Source organism: Pezoporus occidentalis, unplaced genomic scaffold (assembly GCF_034315485.1).
Source record: "Pezoporus occidentalis ecotype Australia unplaced genomic scaffold, CSIRO_AGI_Poc_V1 ctg28, whole genome shotgun sequence".
Taxonomy (NCBI): Eukaryota; Metazoa; Chordata; class Aves; order Psittaciformes; family Psittacidae; genus Pezoporus; species Pezoporus occidentalis.
Window position 1 is genome coordinate 3,014,807 of NW_026914718.1, and position 19,417 is coordinate 3,034,223.

At 37.5% G+C, this 19,417-nt stretch overlaps 1 long non-coding RNA gene across 1 annotated transcript in view; it reads right to left on the reverse strand.

Moving 5' to 3' along the window:
- Positions 1-1,798: 1,798 nt before the first annotated feature.
- LOC134167182 (uncharacterized) overlaps positions 1,799-19,417 on the reverse strand; it is a 43,637-nt gene continuing 26,018 nt past the window's right edge. The window contains exon 3 of the long non-coding RNA XR_009966128.1: positions 1,799-1,853. This is a non-coding gene — a long non-coding RNA (uncharacterized LOC134167182). The remainder of the gene's footprint in view (positions 1,854-19,417) is intronic.

A 19,417-nucleotide genomic window follows, 5' to 3' on the forward strand; every position in this document is an offset into this window, starting at 1 on the left:
TGAGTAAATGTCTCACAGGGAGCTAGTCCAGCAATAAATTTACAGAACAGTGAGGAGGCACTGTTCCATTACCACTAGCTTTAAATGCATGTACTCCTCTGCTGAACTAACTCAGGAGCATGCCACACCACCTTTCCAAAGCTACTGGGTTTGTACACACCTTTGTGCTGGAAGCATGGACAAACCCAATGTCTTCAGCACAGAGGCACATAAATAATCAACTTCATCTGCCGCAATTAGAGCTCTCTGTTCACGCAGCGTAATTACACAGCCACTGCCACGCAGTGCAGAAGGCAATCACATGCCACTGTAAACAGCAGCTATAAAGAACTTCATCTGACATTTTCGTGTTTACCCATTCTGCTTGCTTCTTTCTCCTTCTTTACTCTTATGGGAAATTTTGCCTAATTTAAATAGGATTTAAATATCATTGGCTGGGAGTTTGCAGCAACATATGTTTATATTTTCATCCAACTCATTTATTTTTCCTCTGCTTAACAACCCAGCCAAAGTTGTTCTTTTTCAAACAAGAAATTAATTCAGAGAATGATTGTTTATAGTGAGATCTTCTGTTAATTCTGATGTATGCCAAAAGGCCACAAATTATGACTAAAAAATACATCAGTATCAGAGCTTTAATTAGTTCTATACTACTCAGATATTACCAAACAGAAGGAGGGCTAAAAATCAAATAAAACAGTTCAAATATGAAGGGGGTGGGGTTCGGGTTTTAAAAGTATTCCAGGATACCAGGTAACTGAGAGACTCTTTGGTTGCCATAGTAGTCAGTGGATCTCTTTTTCTCTGCTGTTGCAACCTTCTCTTGATTGACTTGTGTAAATGTACAGACGCATATGTCAGTTTGATTGTCCAAACAACTTTTTAGCAGAAAATAATTTGGTTTAGCAATAACTACGGAAGTAGTGAACTAGCAGTAACACCTCAAGGGATTAAGTCCCTTTTTCCTCCGATAGAGATGTTAAATGTGAACTGCTTACATGAAATGCTTGAAAACATACTTCCATTTCTCAGAGACAACTGTCAAGTGAACAAACAAGCAAAGGGAATACTGAACCCACTTCTACAGGTAAGAAGATAACTGTATTAAGCTTTAAGGATTTGAGCTACACCTTTGCAAAAGACAAATACTATATAGGGAGGTTGATCAACTGAGCTTGCATTTAAAATACAATGTGGAATGCTGGCAGACAACATTGACTTGGAGATCTTTTGATCAGTTTTTCCTGTTTTGCAAGTATTTAGGGCGTCCTACTGCAATTCCTTTCTGTTTAGCTTATTCAGGCAGATTAACAGAGATATCCTACAATGCTACATAAATTCACTTCTCTATATCAAGTACATTCTACATTTGCTAAGGGGGAACACTTTCCATTTCTAGCAGGAATCCTGGTCTCTGTTTCTGCTGGTCTTTCTGTGGATGACAATATCCATACATTACTCCAAAAAACACTTTAGCGTTTGTGATCCTCTTCTTAACCTCCACTTAATCATTCTGCTTCCCATTTGGCCATCACTCAAAGAAGAATGTTCAGAAAACAAAACCACCAAGCTATTCTAATTAAAGCTCTCTAACAATATGAACTTATTCTGTGTTACTCACATGAAGAGCAAGAGGAAAATGAAAAGCAGAAATATCATTATGAAGTTAAATCACTGAGATTAAGATGTTCTGCCACATAGCTCCTAACTGCTGTTAACCAGCCAAGTCACTTGAGTTCTCTGCGCTTCAAAATGAAGAATAACAGTCTTTTTCTTCACCACCATTAGTGGTGTAGAAAAAGACAGTGTACTCTGTCTGTACAATGCTCAGCACAGTGGAGACCAGTCTTCTGCTCACAATAATTATTAGAAAACTCAAAATCATAGAGATCTCTTAAGAATTTAGATCTACAATTTTTAAAAACCTTTTCAATTTCTTAATTATAAATTTAATAATAAAATAACGCTTCATAGACTCCAGAACCAAAGCTCCAAAGCTTATCCCATATGCTAAGATGCTCAGAAGGTTTTATTGCCTGTCTCTCCAGTACTGAGCATCCAAGCAAAATAATGTTTGTCCATGTCCTGCAAAGTGAATTTTCAATTAAAATTCAGCAGGACAATCCCATCCCAAATAGCTCTAATAGAATTTGAAGTACATTCATTTGACTTGGTTACCTGTTTTGTTAATTAAACTGATGAGGCAATTTATTTGCTCAGTCCAGGCCTGACATTCAATGACATTTCATGTGACATCTGCTATTTTTATGTTAATTGAATAACTTTTGATTTGTATATACCAGGTTGATTTGTGCAGTACATAAGTGTCAGGGGAAAAAAAATCATATCTGTAAATAATAAGTAATCTAAAAGATTTACAAGCAAAGTTACCAGCATTTTTAGTACAGGTGGCTATTTTTAGATTTCCTAAGGACTGTAGATCAACTGTCTCTTCAAACTGCTATTTTTAAGATTATTTTAGAAACTAGGAATGGAGAAGCAATGCTAGGTGTTTCTACATTAATGAAACACATCTAAAACCAGAGTTTCTTTCCATTAGTTGTTCTTACAGAATTAGGCCAGTAGAATCAGTCCTTGAGATTAAATGGTCACTGATAAGTTTCTGTCTTTGTGAGTATTTGACTCTTACCAAAGAAAGACAGGACTTAAGAGCTTACTGCTATGAAGCAAATACCCCGGCAGTGTTCAAGGCCAGGTTGAACAGAGCCTCTGATATGAGGTGTACCTGCCATGGCAGGGTTTTGGAACTAGATGATCTTAAGGTCCTTTCCAACTCAAACCTTTCTATGACTTTATGATTTAAATTCACTTCTGCATGGAGCATGTAGAAATTCCGATAGGTCCTTGTATTTTAAACATAGCTACTGGCTGGGAAAATAAAAAGCACCATGACACGTGCAGCTGTATTTTCTTCAGCATAAAATTTTGTATATCGATGATGCTCAGGTGAGATTTCATGGCATTATTAGTCACAAAATAAGACTAATCAGTAGTTCTTTATTCTATATGAGAAACTGAGGAGAAATTCCTTGTTCTGATTAAAGTTTGCAAAAAAAGAAACAAACACCAAAAATAACATTTTCCCTCCCCCAGCCCCAACTTTCAAGAGTGGTTTTCACATGTTTTTCAGTAGGGAACTCTGCTATGGTCACTGTTTCAGCAACAAGTGAATAGCCTTTTCTTACTGCCTTCTATTTACTTATATCAGCATTTTCTGATCATGGGCAAAAACTTTCTGTATCCAGATTTCCTTCCACCTAAAAAAGCAGCTGAAACTGTGTACTCATACAGAACATACAGGAATCCCTGCCAGAAGTCCCACACTTCATAAAGGGCATCATAAAACCTATGTGGGAACAAAACCAAAACTAAACCCAAACCAGTCTTTTAACACAGCAGCTACTAAAATGGAAAATAAATTCTAAAAGGCTTGCATAGCACCAGAAAGAGACATGTATTTCCACTCATAAGAGAGTTATGATATCCATGACAAGTTTAAGTAACTAAATTAGTACATACTTACTACATCCTTTACTATATCTATTAATCACATACTGGGTCTCACTAACTGGAGATTGCAACTTTGCAGATGCATGCAGATTTTGAAGAGAGTGACTTGAAGTGACTCAAGCATATGCTCTTTTCATTTTACTCCTTAAATGGCTACACTGAGAAGAGTCATGACAGTTGGCATTTATTCAAATTAGGAATTAAACATTTAAAAATGAAAGACTTCTCTCTAACATATTTAACATGCTGGAATACAAACTAGATTGCTGGCACCATTTTAGTATCACTTAAGTCTGAAATACATTAAGTTCTATGCAAAGAGACAATAAAGAACAAAATCCCGTGACTTTCGCCCAGTTAAACTGTACTTATTTCACTGGCAGCTGGATACAACAAAAAAAATACCTGCTCTGTGAGCCCTCATTTTATTCCTCACACTCTTCACCATGTATGGACTCCCAGCATGGTGATCCACTTCTTGCTATGGAAAATCACATCATAAAATCTGGTTTCTAGAGAAGAATAGGCACTGCCAGCATATTAAGCCTTTGATTACAAGATAATCACCAGCTGGTAAGAAACCCAGTAGCACCTTTGTTTCAACTGCACCAAAGTAAAAGCTAAACTTTATTTAGGCCAAGGGGCATGGTACCTAGCTCATTGATTTTAGGCTGCGTAAGGAAACAGACTGCTAAGGAATTTGAAAAAAAAGAGACAAAAGAGATGGCAATAACCCAATACTTGATTTATCAGATTTCTGAAGCTGCTAAACAATCATTCAGTTTTCCCAAGTTTTAATAAGTGTTTGGCATACAAAAGTAACAGTAGTGAAGCAATTTGTAAGAGAACACTCTTACATGAGTCATTTTTTACTTTCCTTATTTGGAGAATGTCACAATGAGCAAAGACATGCTATGAATTCCAACACAGCATCAGAGCTGAGTTGCCTTGGATCACATGTGTGGTGCTGCAAGGGTGGGAAACAGAACAAGGCACAAAGATTGCATGGAAAAGAAGCAAAGCTGACCAAGCCCCGTGTTTCCTCCATTCTCTCACAGTATTTGTATCACTAACTAGTTAAGACACTAATTTCACTGCAGCCATGCCAAAAACTTCTGCTTGTACTTCCGTTATTCATGTTGCAGATTTTAAGCCTTTCTAGGTAACAACTTTCCTTCTTACAAAAAATACATTAGAAAAGGTTAACATAAATCTCAGTACAACACAGACGGTATCACAAAAAAATTAAAAGCATTTTCTTTTGCCCCAGAAAAAGAAAAAAAATATTTTAGGCTCATGCAATTACAGCACTTTTTGTTCAAGTGAAGCTATTTGATGCAGCTGCAAACATGTTTTAAACAATATGAGTTTGGAATGTTTAGTATAAGATACTCAGGGGCTTGTTTTGACACATAGAAAAAACCAAAAAATACAGTACTGGAAGTGAAGGGATGGAGTTTATGACTGGTTTGTCCTGAAGGCACTGAAAGGTTACATGACCTAGTCTTCCTCATGTGCAGCTTCTCACATTCCCCTTCTGCCTGATCAGGGCTCTCTCTCCAACTACTACCTGGTCCAGTAAGTCTGTGCCTCTCTGCCACTAATTCAACCTTTCATATTTGGCCATGAATGGAGAGAACTCTGCTTATGCTCAGATATTTCTTCCTATGGCATCTGTGGAGTGCAAAATCAATTCAAAAAGAAATTAGCAATTTTTTAGCTTTTTAACTAATGGTAACACAAAAACTTCAGCACATGAATAGGATTCTTCTGTGTTTCCCAGGCTGCTGCTACATAGGGATGACATGATTTCTTTCTACAAAGGCTGCATAGTGTCATTAAAGAATGATAAATAGATGCTCGTAGTACGTAACTATGAGCACCTCACTGCAGATATATAAATAATATTTCCCATCTTCCTTTGCCCTAACTTCTACTAATACAGATTTTGTTTTTCTCCATCTGCCATTCATTTTCTACATTTGGCTCATAGATCCTTCCCTCCTGCTCCTTTTGCCCACTTTCTTCCCCCCACAAGGCCAATTTATCCTATTTCTAGTCCTAAACCCACTACAATCATCTATGACTTTAATTCCTGCTCTTCTGCTAAATGTTTTCAATTAAAATCCTGAAACCAGACTAATTTGCCCATGAAATCTGCTGTATGCTACAGTCACACTACTTTGCCAGCTATAGAACACCCCTTTACAATTTGAACCTGATCTCCAAAATTTCAGTATCTTTTTTCTGACACTTTGGTTTTCTAACTAGAAGTGTGTTTACTTCCAGCAAGAAAAGTACTGAAAAGAAAAATAAGAACTCTTTGATTCCTAGTTGCCCTCCTTTCCCCATTCTTATTCTATAACTTCTTTCATTTCATTAGAGAAACCCCCGACTACCACCCTGAACTTCAGTCCTCAGCTTTCTAAACCTACTTGTTCTTGGCTTATTTGTTCTTACCCTTTTCCTTAGCATCTTTTCTTACTCGTTCTTTATACAAAACACATGTTCCTTAGTTAAAACCCTTCCTTAGAACTTTTGCCTTAAGTTATACAGAGTACTTCATATATTATGGATGATATACTTACTGATCAGATTGTAGGTCAAAAACATTCTTAATATTCCCAGTTTGTTTCTTTTCAACTTCATATATTTATACTCAACTCCAGAGTCCTGTACTATGACTATTACTCTGGTCTAATAGATATTACAATTTTTAACTTTGCAGATAGGTCACACACTATACAATTCCTCAGCACTTAAAAAACAAAGAGCATTTCCTCCATTCAAAGCAGCTATCAGGTTTTCATGACTGTAATTCAAAATGAGAGGAAGGTAATTCAAATAAAGCAAAGGAAAGGAAAAAAAAAAAAACCCAAATCAAAACCAAACCAACTTTCTGTTAGTTTTGCAAACCATAACTGAGATCAAAAGAATGGGATGTAAAGCTCTTCTGGAAAAAGAAATGCTTCCTCACATACAAACCTTATGTTTTCATGTGCTGTCACTATACAGTCAATACAAGCTGACATTTCTTACAGGTCAAACTTATTACCATTTATTTCTTTGCTTTCCTTATGCTATTTTAAAACACTGCCTAGGAGCTACAAGAATAAATCAGGAAGCAAGATATAAATACTGAGAACTTCAGGATACATTTCCAGCCTTTATAAATGTAAGCATCCAGAACACACTGTTGCGCCTGCTTTCTTGGCAAGTCCCTCTGCATTGCTTACATGACAAGTATCAACACCAGCATTTGAAAACATTAACTTTAGATCCAACATCATATTTTAAGTAGCTTTAAAACTAAGCATAAACACAAGCAACCACATGATTTAAACGCACAAGAACCACTGACAAACAATAGGATTTATGGTGCTTAAGCAAAGAATACCTTGACACATGGAAACACAATGAATAGTGCCAAATTCCAGGACTGAAGTTTCGTTTGGCATGTACAGTGAGCAGCCAGCTGATGCAACCCTCTGCTTCTTAAGAGACAAAAGGAGCATGTCTCTATCAATAACATCAACCAAAACTAATCATACAGTGATCAGAGATTTCCTCATCATGCACATGAAGCTTGCAGAGCAGATTTCATCTACCATACTTTTTGTTACTGCACCTCACATCCTTTCCTAAATAGACTGCCAAACGCAAGTGAGAGTATCTCATTGTTTGGCACCAGCTACAGTGGGCCACTAGAGACTGGACTGAGGAATCCAAAGTTACTGCTTCTGTTCAATAAAGCAAAATTTGAGGTCACATTCCCACCAACACCCTCAAGTAGAAGACAAGCAAAACTTCTAGTTGGGAATTTAGTTTTCCAGGAACTGTTGAACGACTTATACTTCCCTTTGATTTTCAAAGGAAAACGGTCATTTCCATGACTTAACTGCATCTATCAACAACACATCTCCCATTTTCCCTAGTCATAACCACAGGATTGTCTTGCTTCTGGTTGTAACTTGCTATAGCTGAGGGGAGACGCACTTCCACTATGCTTGAAAAGACTGAACTAGTTAGAAAATACATAACTGCTTTCTGGATTGGCTTCAGAATTGTACATGCAATATACTTCCTCCCTGAAGATGCAAGTGCTGTGCCAAACCTCTGAACACAACACTCTACTTGTAAATTTGTCATTATCCTCTAACTACTCAATCTTAAAATGAAAGGTGGAAATCTTTGATCAGAAAGATTTGCGTACAGCAGAGAACCTAATGACTCAAGCTGATGAAAAGGGAAAGATTAACCTTTCATTGATGCGTGTGTAAAAGAAGACTCGTCCCTGATCCCTTTAATTATTTATATGCACAAAGCAAGTAAACCTATTACAGTTCTCTGAGCAATTCAAGACTTCTCCTGAAGACATGAAAACATTCAGTACTCACACAAGACCCTGAGCAAATGAATGTAACTTTGAAGCTGTTTCTGTTTTAACTGTATAGTTGGACTTGATAATATCTAAACACCCTTTTACAATCTTTCATTTTCCCTCTTTTTATGATTATTATTTTATAGCACATTAAATACGCACAAACAAAAATGAATGCAAAAGACAAGCAGAAGGAATTTTTATCAATATGGATAAAACTATGCCTTTACAGTCATAGGTCTAGGGGAAGAGAGTATCTTCCATTCTGTTTTCTTCATGACTCACATGCAGTCTTCATATTTCTGCCATCATAATCCAGTAAATGCCTATAAATAACACACAAGTTATTATTATTATAGCTACCTGTTAAACACAAAGTAGCTGCTTCATTTAAGTGGGCATAAGGAATTCAACTAATGAAGTCAATCTAACATTAGTAATTTACAGGAAATGGACTGAGAATTCATAACCACATTACACACGCTTCTAAGTGTCCTCTCCTGAGCAGTAATTTCACTGTACCTGCAACTTGCCTGTTGGACTATCTTAAAGGAAACATTAATAAATAAAGCAAGATGTTGATATGACATCCTCTGTAGAGAATGTCTGTAGCTTTAGAGTTTGCTGTTCCACACATTACAAAAACATAGAATCACAAAAGGGTTTGGGTTGGAAAGTACCTTAAAAGTCATCCAGTTCCAACCCCTGTCACAGGCAGGGACACCTTCCACTAGAGCAGGTTGCTCCAAGGCTCTGTCCAGCTTGGCCTTGAACACTGCCAGGGATGGTACAGCCACAGCTTCTCTGGCCAACCTGTGCCAATGTCTCACCACCCTCATAATAAGAATTTCTCCCTAATGTCTAATCTCAATCTCTCGTCTGTCAGTTTAAAGCCATTTCCCCTTGCCCTGTCCCTACCTGCCCTAGTCCAAAGCCCCTCTCCAGATTTTTTTGTAGCCCCCTTAGGCACTGGAGCTGCTCTAAGGTCTCCCCTTAAGGAGTCCTCTCTTCTTCAGGCTGAGCCACCCCAGCTCTCTCAGCCTGTCCCCAGAGCAGAGCTGCTCCAGCCCTGGGAGAATCTCCATGGTCTCCTCTGGACTGGCTCCAACAGCTCCAAGTCCCTCTTGTGTTGGCGATCCCAGAGCTGGACTTGCACAACTCCAGGTAAATTATGTCAGTTGCTCTTCCCTTATGCACCAATGCTGTGGCCTCCTCATAGGCGGCCACCAAATCTGTTAGGCATGATTTGCCCATAGAGCAACAATCTTCATACGGCACTCTGAGGCCTACTATGCGCACAATATCAGCAGAAGTCAACAAGGTTTAAATTTTTTCTTTTAGTATTTAATGAATAACACTTCATAACTGATAAAATCATTTCATAAAACCAGAACGGGCTGTTATATTCACAAAAAAACCCAGTAGCTATGAGTAGCTGTTACTGTCCTCTACCAGCACAGCTTGTCTTGAACTTTCATACAAGATCTGAAGGTATTACTGGGGTTTTGTACTGCAAAAAAAACATTTGCAATTTTAACAGAAAATAACATTCAGCTCTGTCCATTTCTCAATTTTTAGGATACTAAAATAATGTACACCTCCATGGATCTCATCCAGACACAGAGACCTATAGCAGTCTCCCTTATGCAAACATGATTAACATGTGCCCCTGATGACTTACTGTTTTTCTGCTGTAGCTCAAACTACTGCCAGATTTTCACCTCCAACTCCACCTTTTTTAGAAAGACAAGAAACTCAACTTCTGATTTCATGAGAATGAATACACCACAATATTTCTAGAACTCTAAATCCCTGAACAGATTTTAACGTAAGTGCTGAATTTCAACATTTCTTCATATTTTAAGTGTATAAAGAATTCTGATGGAATGACATCAGTGGCAAACATAATTTAAATTCAGTGGCAAGCTATTATATTTAAGGTAACTAAAATATCCACAGGGGTTTTTGCTTTGTGGGGACAAGCATTTCAATAACATATTGAATTTTAGCACTCAAGGCCATATTCCAGCACACTCATAAATGGTTCTATTTGTACAAAGTTATTAATCATCTATTTCTATATGCTTTGCAAAGGTGATAATACACAACTCCTAAGTAGCACAAGTGACAAATAGTATGCTGTCCCCTATTCACTGCTTCTTTTTAAACGGCTTCATTGCTCAGGAGAGGTGACAGGTTGACAACCTTGCAGAATGTAGTCTTTTGTTTCCTATTGCAAAGTGTAAGTGGTGCTGCGGCAATAATGTTGCCCCAACAATACGCATCTGAGGTGCTTGCTTTAATGATCATGGTTAGAATTCTTTCAATTTTCAATTTAAAGGAGATGAATCTGCAACTGTAGCAAAGTGGATAGAATCTTAATGTAGCAAAGATCAGAATAATGGTCTAGAAACAAATTAATAGGTCAGAAATTTGCCCGTTCAGTGATTGAGCTGCCTTGTCAACTATAATGGCTTCATAAAGCCATTGATGGAAGCAATAATTTCCATTATCTGTCCTTATTTTTTTCTGGAATCCTAATCCTTGATATTGGTTTTGCTGTTCACTTCTACCTCAGTCAGAAGGCTGACAGGTGATAGAAATGAAACAAAAAAGATTTTAGAGTACAGATAGGTAACTAACAGCCTGCTAGTTACTTACATGAAGGTGAACTTCGCCACTCCATGTACCATTAACCTCCCTGTATTCAAAGTGCTCTGGTAGTTGTTAGCGAAATGATTGCAGATCAGCCTTGCCGCAAATATGGTGAATCCCAGTGAGGTATCTCTATAGCAGCATCAAAGGGCTATCCCAGCTTTTATCTGTACCTCATGAGGGACTCTTGGCCCTCACTTCACTACCTTGTGGCTCCAGCAGAGTCAAACTACTAAACAGCACACTGCTTTTTGAAAGAACAGAAGTGTCTTACACAAGACAAGACTTAGAGTTTTTCTTTCCATCTACCCTCCCCATGAAATAAAGTTCATTCCTCTGCCATCTCTCTGTCCTTTCTTCCACACTAAATAAGGAGTGACAGCCTATACAGTGACATGTAGAAAGTGACAGTTCCCACACAAATGGTAGGCACATTTATTCTGGGAGGAGCACATGACATCAGCAAGCAGATGCTGACAATGCATATATGTGGACACAGAAGTTACTATCACCTTCCTCATTATAAACATTCAGGTCCCTTCCAGCCCAAACCCTTCTGTGATTTTACGTTTCTATCTAGTGACTAACCAAAGCATCCACTGCACTGGCAAGCTTACATTGAGTGCATCAGAAGTCCATGCTGTTAAAGACACAGGTTCATCTTTTACTAGGGCTCCCAATACACACACTGAAGCTTACATTACAATGTCAATTTGCAGAGGCCACATAAATTTTCTTCCACAATACTCAAACACAAATGCACAGTAAGTCAATTCCTATGGCCTCCACAATGCCAGAACTGGTATGGACTCTCAGGTTTAAGAGCAGCCATCATGAGTTATCTTTCTTCTTCTGTTTCAGTGCTCACTTGGGTTTTGACCATGGCTCGAACACTGAACCATACAGAATCTATTTCAGCCTGCCTAGTTAATATTATTCATTAACCTGCATTACATGCATTAACCTGTATCAATTAACTATATTGTAGTTAACCACTGTAGAATGAATTAATCTTCTTTCTGTTAAAATATTATTACAATTGGTATCAGAATTTATTTAAAGCATCAAGACTTCTGCATAAAACTTCTCATCTTCAAAATCATCTGAACTGGACTTACTTCTTAATCTGGTTAATAAATACACAGACCAGGTTTCTCTACCTTTTCCTTACAGGCTACAGGAAGACACATGCTCATAAGCTTGAGATCCAGTACAGATCTCTAGATGCAGCAATATATGAACTTCTGCACTACAACACAGATTGGCAAGTTTCAGTTTTAGGAAGCATATTTCAGGACTGAGAACTTCAGAGTACAATTATCTCTCACTGAATAATGCTTTTAATCTGTAACAATAACAACTTTGCCTGTCAACTTCAGTCTAAACCCCAAGGGTGACATTTCCTACATATTTTCTTATAATGGGTTTTTCCAAGTGCACTCATTAGGTCACCAGGAAAGATTCAAAGTAAAAGTTCATGTAAGAAGTTTCAGTATTTATTCATAAGGATAAAGTTAGGGTGACAGAATTCCACTGTGAAAGAAAGCAAGTTCATTCAAATGAAACATTCAAATAAAAGAAGGTTCTGTAATTGAACAAGAGGAAAGGTAGAAAAATCTGTTTGATAGAAGAATTGAAGGCAGTCCTGGTCTCCACACACTTTTCTAGTCACCACTGAATATTTTTCTGATACATGTAGAAGACTGATTATTTTATTGAAGTAATTAATCAAGTAATGACTACACTTGTGTGTTCAATTATAGTCTTTATGGTTGATTAATCTTTATAATACATGTCATTACTGGCTTTATTTTTTTCCACCCAGGGCAAAGAAGGCCAATGTAAAAAATGAGAAGACAGCTATAACAAACTTGTACACTTAGAAGGTATGGTAATAATGGTAAGGGCACATTTTTCAGTGTCAGAAATATTGGTTTGTTTGCTGAAGCTGAAAACAAAATGAACAATTGCTAAAGATACAATTCCTATGCAGTAGCACCAACTTGCTTTTTAATCATTAGAAAGCATGCTCTTTCAGAGTCATAATGCCCCTAAGCTTCCCCAGTAGGTAAGGAAAGAAAGAAAAAAGCTTTAAATTTACTATCTAATTTTACATTATCCATTTTTGTTTCAATGGCTAAGTTAATCTTAACTTAGATTAAGATAATCTTAAATCATATCACCTCTAGTAGCAAGTTCTGTTGTTTTTAATTTATAGAGAGTACTGGGCAAAATCCATACTTTCTGAATCAGAACATGTGCTGCTACAAAAAAGCTGCTGTTGAGTCAACTGGCAAATTTAATGACTCACTTGTTTGAACTGAACAAACACGTCCTTTCTCAAGAAAGAAAAATGCCTTATGCTATGACAGTCAGCAGATTTGGTGGAGGATAAGTACTTTCAGGACTCAGAAGTTATCACGAGAATTAATTTGGGCTAATTCAATTAGAAGTACATTAGGTAAACAAGTTAAGATCCAAAGGACAATAGAGGAAATGAACACATTCACAGAGTGAAACAACAGCATAAATATCTCCAGGGACAGGCTGCATCCAAATCTGCACGAGGATTCATTGCTTTGGGAGTGCAAAGGTTTAGGTATGCTGGGATTGATTTCCTCAGTCACATTCAGCATTACACACATCTATAGTTCCAGTCATTTTAGAAAGACTGAAGATGACTAGCCACATGGTTATGAAATACAAATCAAATGCCAAACCCTAATGTATAAGCAAGTGCCAAAACAGTTTGGCATTTAATTTTTATTCTAATAAGCCACAATACAATCTCAGCTGAAATCTCGAAATCAGCTCAGATGATTTTAAGTCAGTATCATACAACACTTTGTGTCAAGCTTCACATTGTGTCTGACGGCTACACAAATTGCATGAACCTCAATGTAGCTTGTAAAGAAAGATACAGCAGCTTCGGCTATTTCACATTTATCAGTCCTCACTGAAGGAAACTCCCTCTCCTTGGCTACTATCCAAGTTTCTTGCCTCTAGTGGAAAAGCAGCCAGTTCACAGTGCTGCAGGATTTCGACTAAGTTCTGCACATTTTCTTTAACAACCGGTGCATTTTTGGACAGAGAATAAAGTACAGTGCAAATATCCCCATTTTCACAAGCATGAAGGGAATGCAAAAGACAAGATTTCACTACCAACACAGCCAAGATGGAAGAAAGTAGGATAAGCTCAAGAAACCATGATGCTTCAGCCTTCTGTCAGTCTTCTCCCACTTGCCACTAAACAGGTAAGGTGCCGTCTGAGTCAAACTCCATACTGTTTTAGCTACTGCTTCCTTCCACTCATATATACCTACCTCTCCAAGTCTCTATGGAGTCTGCTTTCAGTATGTTAAGTTTAATTTGCTTATTTGAAACTGGAAATTCATGCATATAGATAATTCAACTTTGCTAATGGCCTAAGGAACACAGGCTGAAATTCACATAAGTACAAACCATCCAGCAACATCAACCACCCATACTGCTGCCACAGGCTTTGGTGTCTTCTCAATACTTGTTTTTCCTTCCTATTAACCCTCCAGGTCAGGAATAGGCGTATATAAATTTGAGTTCTATCTGTCATTCAACATCCTATTACCAGGTACCCTCCCTTCTCACCAGCAATTAAGTAAGAATAAAAACACTGAAGAGAAATATCAAAAAGAATCATTTACATAGTTTTAAAATCACAATAAAGAATTCATACCTGCAAATGTTCAAACACTACAGATATGTAGTTTAGTTTTTTATGACTCACCAGGTGACATTATTCATAAGAACTCATAATTGTTTAGTGATTTCATTATGACAATTGTGATTGCTGAAAGTTTTACTGATAATGTAACAAAACAACCTTTGTCCCTCTCCAGAACATACTTGTTAGACAGGAACAAGAGTAAAATCGCTGGTTTATTTCATGGATGCTGTGAAATGAGACATTAGTGCAGGGTGTAGGTACGGTCAATCAATTGGAATACCCAAATTTGTACCAAATATATTTTTACCCAATATTAGCTCTTAATAATCTATAACCCTTCAGGTTGTCATCTGGCTGAGTCTAATTAGAAAAGCAATTAAAAAAGACTCTCCGTGTCCCAACATTTCAGAAAGCTGTGCTGTTTTCATAGTTAATATGCACCCTTAATTGCTTTATGTGAACATTCCCTGAAAGAAAAAAAAAACAAAAACCTGAAACAGTCATGCCTCAGTGGATGAAGGGTAAGTAAATAAAGTTGCTCTCTTAGAGCTGGAATTATACAATGCTATATGGACAAGTTTATTTAGTGAACAATGGAATTTTGGGTGGTCTGGTCACTATGAACTGTGCTGGAATTGCTGAAAACAGAGCCTTCAGGCAATCCAGCCACTTCTGTACATCTCTAGAAAGTGTTGCGACCTTGCCAAAGACAAAGACTTCACTTTTCACCTAAACTTTACAACAGCATTCCACAAGGTACAGGTTCTTTTTCTGTCTAGGTGAGTACAGACACTCAAAACCTATTTTCACTTCTGCTCAATATTGTGAAGAGATGCGTCAGACCCTGTGTATTTATATATTTTATCATGTAGTTACATTTACCATGGAATTGTGTCCACGTGATACAGGCCCACAGAGAGGTCATGCTTCCTTAGGATAGCCAGGGAGAGCTGAGTGAACTTACAACCTGTCTGTGCCTTTATTTGCAGATGTACACATGGAGCCTGGTCACTGATATGACAACTAACACTTGATGGAGAAACCAAACACATTCTTCTACTAACAAAGGTGAGCGAGACGTCATCCCTCCTCCCCATCACACGAATTAATTCTCTGCAAATGTGCAGAAGAGTTGACTGACATCCGCATCTGACATTTTTTAGTCTAATGCTTCACTTAAACACAGGAGCACAAGTATACTGTCCAATATGCAACAGGGCCAAAGCTTCCGAAGGCAGCAAAGGCACCACAGGCAGGGTGATCTGTCATAGTGGCACCATTCCATCTTTTCCTGGGTTCTCCCTCTGTCATACTCCATAGCGGCATTTTCATCATCTTTCCCAAGGGGAAGAGAACTATACCAGCCCTTCACTCCAACCCACATATTCATCGCAAGGTTTGATGATCATAACTATTTGAGCACCATAAAGAGGCACTGGAGTATGTAAGTTATTAGTAAGAGATTTGTGGGATCTTTTAAGAGGCCCAGAGAGCTTCAGACTTCAGGCTAAAAACCTGCAGCCTAGTCCCAAATCAAAGATTATTACCTCTCCAGAATGAATATTTCACAGACACTTGAAACCACTATCTGACTACCCTCCTAGAAAGCTATGCTTTAGTGCCTGCCAGCTTTAGAGACCAGGGGTTTCTGTCTTCCCCAAATTTGCATCACTGGTGGAAACACTGCTGTGCTGTCTGCCAAGTCAGTAGAGTGCTTGACAATGAACATGACAGGAAGCTGCCAGTAAGCCAAACAGTAGGTTTACGAGTTGAAAAGACAAAACATAAGCAGGCATCCACCAAAGCAGGATAACAGGCCCCAAAATGGAAGCACGTTTCTGTCCTAACCTGTAAACACTAATGGCTGAATCCACCCTGAGATTTACGACATACTGTATTTACTACTGGAAAAGAAAGGTAAAATATTAGCTTAGAAAAGTTACTTCTTTAAAATGACACCCTCGTGTTGAGAAGAGTTCTCTACCTATGACCGCAGAATTGTGTTTATTCACCTTACTAGTCAAAATTGATATTGTTCTCAGCCTTACAGGATCAGTGAAACTTAGGGAGAGGAAAACAAACAAACCAACCTCAGTATCCTCCTCCTCATAAATTACAAACAACAGCCTGATAATAAAAAACAATATGATCATGGACTTCTTCATGTTGGCAATTTCACAATGACAACATACAGAATCAAAAAACACAGCAGAGTTCGATTTTCATAAACTAGTCTGACCCTCCAGGGCTAAGAATAGCAAAAAACAAATGAAAACTAATTTGTAGTTTTGCTGGTAAACTAAGCATGACAAGAAAATAGTACAGGATGAATGTAACCTCAAAGTGTTACATCTATCTATACACCCATCAGAATACATCATTTTCTTCTCTAAAGAACAAAGCCTTTGCCAGTCTCTCTCTGGGAGACTAGAGACCGGATTGCTACAATTCTGAAGAACAATTCCTTCATACTCAAAATTTCCCTGCAACAAACACCTTAGTTTTAATTACAAGTTATGCCATTGTACATACTAATATTATAATTTGCCAACATTTAAACTGTTGAGGTTTCCTTTCAGAAATAACAATGCAACGTTCTTTTACACAATCAGGATTCATTAACATTCCTTTAAAATGCCTAGAAAAGTCACAGTTGCTTTACAGCTACTAACATACCACAGCAAGAAGATGCTAGTGAAGGTGCCTTAAAATATGAGCTCAATTACTTCTGCAGGGTGCAGATTAAGGTTCTATCTATACTACTTCTCAGGGTTACCCTGGAGGTCATTCTCAACTGGCATTCTTTGCTTTTTCTGCCATACAGTGTACTGTACTTCAGAGCCTATACCTATGTCTGTCATACGATACTGTCTTATTTCCTCAGCTTAAGGCAATGTTGTGTGCAGACTCCTTACACGCTGCAAAACACAGCCCTTCATGAAGAGCCTGTTTGCTCTTACATGCTTGCCTACACCTATAAGTAACAGAGAGTAAAAGGGGTACAGACAAATAGAAAACAAACTGAGGGTCTGGAGTAATGGTGGCAGATATTTTATGCTAAAGCCAACACCATAAGAACACATTTCAAACAAGAGGGCTGTGCAAGAAATTGAGGTTGACCTCATGCCCAGTATTTTACCCTAACTTTTACCACATAGACAGCATGCATCAGTTCACTTACCTCTGGGAGATGAGCATCTAGGTTTAAAAGGTAGAGATGTTCTTAGCTCTGTTCTGGAAGATAAGTTCTTAGCTCCCTCTTAAGTCAACAAGACAACTAGCTTTCACTTCATTTGCATGACTAAGAGCATGAGAGAGAGACATTTGCCACAGGAGCACTAAATTGTATGTAAGCATCTGCATGGCAGTATTCCTAACTTCTGTGATTTTTATAGCTGATGGCTTCTTAAGAAAACAGTACCAGCATCTGGTTACTGTCTGAATTTATTACTTTTATTTTTTTTAATGTTTTGAGGTATTCTAGCTACAAGGAACACCCCAAAAATGCTGGAATATCCAGCATACCAGCATAGTGTAAAAATTCTAGCCAATAAGAAGCAGCCCAGTTTTACAAAACACACTGTTTGGCTCACCAGCCCACAGCCCCCACATGGTTTTTAAAACAAATCCCAGTAAATTTGGATGCTACCGATACATACACCTAAGGAACTACGTGAGTGTTTCACCTGTTGGTCACTAATGTTACATGTACATGGTGAGGTAAGCACACACTGTTAGCAAGGATAAAAGCAAAAGTTCTATGCTGCCCAAAGATTTACAAGTGCTTGAATCTCTTCAATATATACTGAAGAAGCCAGTCCAGTGTTATTCCCTTCTAGAATCCTTGCTCCTTCTCCCTGTCTCATGGTGCAAAACTTGAGCATCTCCCTTTACTTTTTTCTAACAGTGTCCATGATGTCACAATATTAAGTTCTGGTACTACAGCTGAAATTACTCAATTATTATTCAATTACTCAAATATTACTCAATATTTTGAATACCCCTGCCATTTATTTACCAAAGTGTGTTCACACCAGTATACACTTAACTTTTCTACCCGCCGCCTCCATTCATCTCTTCATCGCGTTTTACCAAATTTGTATTTCTTGCACCTTTTGAACATAGCAAAGAAGAAGCAAACAATGAAAAGCCCACCCAAACCCAAAATATTAAAAGCTTCAGGAACAGTCCTAAAATTTACTCAAACTAGAATGAGCAGTCATAGCATACTGCAATACACTTCCATAGGCTGCCTGCCCCTTTAAACACTTGTCAATTCTATATGATATATGGGCATCCCAGTGTCAGTAGGATTTCTAGATATTCTTTTATATTTACCATTGGAAACACCATGAATAATGCAAGTAACAAGGTCATCTCACCGGAAAGGCCGAATTATTTAAGGCCTACCACAGTAATCCTCTTCTTCCAGAAAGAAGATTTTGTCATTATTAGTGTCAACCATAGGTCACTTGAATATAATACTTCGTCAATGTCAATTAAACTCTGTGACCTTCAGTAAAACAGTAGAATCAAAGTTAATTCAAATGCTAATAAATATAATTCCTTTCATCATTTAAACACTGGCTTTATCTAAAATTAATGTTTTCATATAATAAAAGTAACGGTTAACCTCATCAGAAAATTCTGATGTATTAAAGTAGTGGACTTAAAATAACTGTAATTTTTTTGTTGTAATTTTCCAAATTAGCAAAGATTAACTGCATATCTGTGCAGTTAACCTCTAAATGATTATTTGAATGTGTAATAGTAAAACATTTGATAAAACTATAATTCTTACTGCAATAATTCAGTGTGTTTTCAGAATTTAAAATTATTTATGGTTTTACAGGCGATGTTTCTCAAGTCATATCAAATTTCAGGTTTCTTTGTGTAAGACTTGAATATAACTTCATACATAAAACAGACTTATGAAAACTAATTCATATTTTGAGTTTTCAAGACCACAACACTTCCATAGTGAAATATGTAACGTAAGAATGCAGCGGCTGTATTAATGAAAATAGTCAACGCATATTATCTTATATATAATCACGTTTTGGTTGGTGCAAAAATCTATTTTACAGTTCTAATCTGAAATAGTAAGACTAGGAGTTTTCTATGTTTAGTAACTACTGGTCAGACTT